This window comes from Oratosquilla oratoria, chromosome 17 (assembly GCF_046742065.1).
Source record: "Oratosquilla oratoria isolate Oo_2021 chromosome 17, ASM4674206v1, whole genome shotgun sequence".
Lineage (NCBI taxonomy): Eukaryota > Metazoa > Arthropoda > Malacostraca > Stomatopoda > Squillidae > Oratosquilla > Oratosquilla oratoria.
The window spans coordinates 50,311,350-50,317,699 of NC_134793.1; positions in this window are offsets into that span (position 1 = coordinate 50,311,350).

Genomic DNA, 6,350 nt, shown 5'->3' on the forward strand with positions numbered 1-6,350 from the left:
CTCCAACCCACGCTCTTATACCAACGGTATTTCCAGTTGTTGAAACAGTCGTCGTACACCTTTGTAATGTCTTTCAACTCCTTCGTCGCATTTGCCTTAGTCTTGGAAATTGTCTCAAATCTTCTTTCTTTCAAGGGTCTTTTGAGTTTGGGGAACAAGAAAAAATCGCAAGGAGCAAGGTCTGAAGTGTTATCGTGATGGAAAATCCAGTCGCAACTCCTCCATATTTCTGGCCTTTTCAGAACTTCAGTGTAGTAAGTTTGGTTCACTGTGGAGCTCTCAGGGAGGTACTCGTGGTGAACAATACCCTTAGCTTCGAAGAAAACTGTCAGCATCACCTTGACTTTGGATCGAACCTGGCGAGCTTTTTTAGGTCTGGGGGATGTTTCACTCATCCACTGGGACGATTAGACCTTCGCTTCAATGTGAAAACCATAAACCCACGATCCATCACCTGTTATGATCCTGGACAAGAATTTTTCATTTTATTCTGAACGATCAAGCAGTTCCTGACAAACTTGGACGCGATGGGTTTTATTCGTCCATCATCAAGTGTGGCACAAATTTCGCAGCAACGCGGTGCATCTTCAATCTTATTGTCAAACTCTCGTAACGGTTGCAGTCTGGTTTCTAAAAATGAAAGAAAATAATTTTTTGTTTGCAAATTTTCTAACTCTCACATTAAAAAACTCCTCAGATTTCATTTCCAAAATTAAGAATGTCAATATACAGGATGCCAAGTTACTCAGTCTTGACATAACCTCTGTCTTTACTAACATTAATGTTGATGATGTTCTTTCATTTTTAGAAACCAGACTGCAACCGTTTCAGGAAAATTTCCTCCTTCCAGTCAACAAAATCATTTATCTAGTTCGCCTTTGTGTTTCCTCCAATGTATTTTCTTTGCAGGACCAATTCTTTAGACAGAAATTCGGTTGTAGCATGGGTTCTAATTTATCTCCTGTTTTGGCTAACTTGTACATGGAGTACTTTGAATGCACTCTGTTATCCGCCATCAAACCGCCTACGATGATTTAGTTCCGTTATGTTGATGACATTTTCTCATGGTGGGATGATAGGTGGGGTGTGTTCGAGGTATTTCTGAACAAGTTGAACCATTTATCCCCAAACATCAAATTCAAAATAGAATGGAGTGGGAAGAAGGTAATCAGATCCCTTTCCTAGACATTTTAATCAGAAGGATTGATGGAGAATTATTTTTTACAGTTTATAGAAAACCCACAAATTCACTTTTTCAGCAACCATCCCAACAAATTCAAGAAGAGTGTTGCCTCCGGCCTTTTCTTGGGAGCTTTTAGGATTTGTAGTCCTAGATTCTTGGACCGGGAGATTGACCTCATCAAAAGGCAACTTTTGAATTTGGCATACATGTCCTGGTTCTTGGATCAAACCCTCAGCAAGGCTAGAGCCATCCACCTTAAAGATTCAGTTCCCACCACACATCCCTCTTTCAAAGATGTTTTAAAAATCCCCTACTGTAACTCCATCGGTCCTTCTTTTAAATTAACTCCCCACAAGCGTCTCACAGTTGCCTACCATTACCATAGCACTGTTCACAAACAAACTGTTAATGTCTATCAAAGGTTAAAGAGAAATGAGTCCTCAGGAGTGTATAACCTTCCTTGTGATTTTGTGTACCTTGGTCAGAACGGAAGGGATCTTAACACCAGGTCAGTAGAGCACAAGAGATCCATTAGGTATGCCCAGGAAAATTCCATTGTGTTCCAACACGTCAGAACCAAAAATCACAGCCTTGACTGGGACAAGGCCAAAATTTTGTTTAAGAATTTTTTTTTAATCAGCCTTAATCGAGGAATGACCGAACTTGAACATCTCCAAAGGTCAATGGTGCCTGGATATAATCTCACGGCTAGCTGTGAGCCGATTGGTTAAAAATTATCACCCTACTTCCAGCCCGCTTCCCTCCTGACTTCACACCACCCACACATTCCCTCATCTCTGACTCCACTCTGCGTGACAGATTGTCCATTTTTAGCTCCATGGTTTCCCCTTCTACTCACATCTCAATTGTATTTATGTCTCTACAAATTCTTGTAATCTGTACTTTCCTGAAGAGGGCTATAGCTATTAGCCGAAATATAGAAGTTACACTTTCTTCTAAAGTTTCCTTTTATTCTTACTGTGGGTTCTTCGTGATTGTAATTTACAAATGTATATATGTATATCTAAATATATATATGATATATATGATATATATATATATATATATGTATATCTAAATATGTAATTATATATGTATGTATATATGTGTGTATATATATATATATATATATGTATATATATACAGATTATATATATATATATATATATATATATATATATGTGTGTGTGTGTGTGTGTGTGTGTGTGTGTGTGTGTGTGTGTGTGTGTGTGTGTGTGTGTGTGTGTGTGTGTGTACATACATACATGTACCAAAGGCTTTTTCTCCCTTACACAAGGGGTAGCCAAAAAAGAAAAAGGCATAGAAACCACTCCCACCCATTCCATTTCCTATATATTCCACTCCCCTACACCTTCCTTTCTCCCTCTTATCTTGGCATCTCCTGGATGACGGGTCATCCCTGTACCTTTCCACTGCCCTGGGTCAGAAACAGTGTCACAAGACACAGCACATCTACAGCAAGGCCACTTCATAAATTTGGCGACCCCCCTTCTCTGCCCCTTCATTCGAAAAAGGAGAACTCGGGGAGAAATCCCTTAGGGCTGCGTCAATTTTTTCTCGTACATAGTTCCTCACCACCACCCACCACCCACTCCCCCTCATGCATCACAGCATCATCTATACACATCCCCTCTACATTCACCCCTATCTTCTGTTCTCTCCCGTCCTTCCTCACACAGACATTCCTCTCTTTTGTAATGCCCCTTTCACCTCATCCGTCCATCTCATCCTAAGACGACCCCCTCATATTCACTCCCTCCACCTCTGCCTTTCACACTTCTTCTACTAATATTTCTTCACTCATTCTTTCCATGTGTCCAAACCATCCTAATACTCTTTCATCAACCCTATCTCCCAGTTCCCTTTCCACCCCTGTTCTCCTCCTCACCTCCTCATTTCTCACTCTATCCAGCCTAGTAACCCCTATCATACTTCTCAGACATTTCATCTCAAACACATTCAAACTCCTTCTTTCTTCCTCTCTCATGTTCCATATTTCTGCCCCGTGCTGTTGGCACAATCACTCCTTCATATAACCTCCTCTTAAAATCCATTGGCAGATGTATATTTCTCGTTACATTTTTCAATCCACCAAGGCATTTACTCGCTTTTCTCAATCTACATTCTACCTCCACCCCATTCCTCCCTTTCCTAACACATTCGCACCCAATAATCTAAAACTATCCATTTCCTCCAGTCTTTCACCCTTAATGCTAATTTCCAACCTGCTGTCACTCTCTCCCCTTGTACATCTCATCACCTTACTTTTACCCACATTTATCTTCAGCTTCCTCCTTTCACACTCCTCAAACTCTGTCAGTAACTTTCTCAGTCCCTCCTCTGATCCTGCCAAAAGCGCAGCGTCGTCCGCAAACAACAACTGGCTCACCTCCCACTTTTCTCCAGTTTCTTTAATCATCTCCAAACCCTGACCCACTACCCTTGCATTCACCTCTCGCACCACCCCATCCATGTAAAGATTCAACAGCCATGGCAACATAACACATGCCTGACGAAGTCCCACCTTTACCTCAAACCATTCACTCTCTCCATTTCTAATCCTAACACAAGCTCTACTACTCTCACAAAAACTCTTGAATGCTCTTAACAGCTTTCCTCCTATACCATATATCTGCAGTACATGCCACAGTGCCTTCCTGTCTACCCTGTCATAAGCCTTTTTCAGATCCATAAAAGCCCAAAAAACATCCTTACCTTTTCCTATAACTTTCTCACATATCCATCTTACCACAAAAATCTGATCTACACAACCCCTACCTGTCCTAAACCCACACTGTTCCTCACCAATTACTCCCTCTGTTCCTCTCCTAATCCTCTCAATCAAGACCATCCCATACGCCTTCCCAACTGCACTAAACAAGCTGATCCCTCTGAAACTACTACACTCACACTTGTCCCCCTTTCCCTTTTAAATCGGAACTATACAGTCACTCCTCCATATCTCCGGTACTCTACCCTTTTAAACAAACATTAAACAACCTCACCAGCCAGTCCACCAATAACTGTACCTTTCTTCAGACATTCTGCATGGAATCCATTCAGACCAAGTGCCTTACCTGCTCTCATCATCTTAGCAGCTGCTTTCACTTCATCCTTCCCTATTTCTCCTCCATTTTCTTAACTCATCACTCTCATTTTCTTAGCCCTTCCCACTGCAACTACCTTTCCCACCCTATCCTCCTTCACATTTAGCAACTCCCTAAAATACTCTGCCCACCTTCCTCTCACTGCCTTCTTTTCCATTGTCATCTCTCCATCTGCACCTCTTACCTTTTCTTCTTTACTTGACTCGCCTCCTCTTTCTCTTTTAATTTCCTTCCAAAACATATTTTTATTGCTTTTAAAATTCTCTGTCATACTCTTACCCCATTTCACATCTGCTCTCCTCTTTGCTTCCTTTATCTTATGCTTAACTTCCCGTCTGGGGTATTGGCTGCATGTTATTGTGGCAAAAGTAGTGTGCAGTTGAGACTTTAGGGTCTATATGGGGCGCCCCTACGGACTAGAGTCACACATCATTTTGTCTGTGATAGAGGAAAACTCTGTTCATAGAGAAATGATGACACTTTTATACTACGACCCTCTGTTATGCTGTCCCCCAACCCCTTGTTACTGTCCTGTACAATTTCTCTGAATATTCATTTTATGTTTTTGCTGACCCTGTGGTGGGGGAAGAGAATGCTACCACCAAGTTTTTCCACTTGAGTCGTAAAAGGCGACAAAAAACTGGACCGGAATGGGATTAGGAGTCCTACTACCTGTAGCCCCAAAAGGGGACATTCCTGAAAAAAAAGGCGTACGAGGGTCTTGGAGTTTTCCAACCAGTACTCTAAGGTTTGGGTCTTTTAATGTGCGTGGATGTGGTACAGATGAGAGTAAAAGGGAAGAGATAGGCAGTATGTTTGTGAGAGGAAAGATAGATGTGCTGGCTTTTAGTGAAACTAAAATGAAAGGAAAGGGCAACTGTGAGTTTGAGAGTGTAGCTGGGAGGTACTCAGGAGTGAAGAGGGGACTAGGGAGGGAGGGGATGGCTATACTAGTAAGTGAAGAGATAAGTAAGCGGGTGGTGGAGTGAAAGGAGGTTTCATCAAGGTTGATGTGGATGAAGGTGAAGCTGGGAAAGGAAATGTGGATTTTTTGTAAGTGCGTATGGACCTGGTAGTGAAAAGAGCGTAGAGGTAAGGGAGGCTTTTTGGGTAGATATAAATGAGTGCACAGAGGGATTAGGGAGAAATGTCAATGTAGTTGTATTGGGAGACCTTAATGCTAGGGTAGGAAAAGAACCAATAGACGGAGTGATTGGGAAGTATGGAGTTCTAGGTAAAATTCGTAGTGGAGAATTCATGGTGAAGATGTGTCTTGAAATAGAGTTGATGATAGGAAATGCAGTGTTTAGGAAGAAATTCAACCATAAGTACATATGGGAGAGGGTGGTAGATAGACTATATAGTGGTGACCAGGAGTATGGTAGGAAGAGTAAAAAATGTACATGTTCTAAAGGGAGAGGATGGGAGAATATCAGATCATTTTCTGGTGAAAGGTAAATTGAGAGTGGAGAATAGGTGGAGAAAGAGGAAAAGGGCAGAAGGTAGGAAAGTACTGAGAGTGAACTACTTAAATGAAGACAAAAAGAAGAGTGAGTATAAGAAGCTGAAAGAGGAGTGGGAGGGAGTAAAGGATACAGTATAACTAGGAGTGGAGGAAGAATGGGGATGGTTCAAGGAGGGAGTCATAAGGTGTGCAAAGATGATGTGTGGAACAAGGAGGGCGGGAGGAAATAGAAGGAAGGGTAGTGAGTGTTGGGATGAGAATACAAAGAAATGTATAAAAGAGAAACAGGCATTCATAGATTGGCTACAAATTAGAACGAGGGAATCGTATGAGAGGTATATATATATATATATATATATATTTATATATATACACATATATATATGTATATATATACATATATATGTATATATATATATATATATATTATAATGTACATATATATATATATACATACATATATATTATACATTATATATATACATATATATATATGTATGTACATATATATATATATATACATATATAATATGTATGTACATATATATACATATACATATATATATACATATAT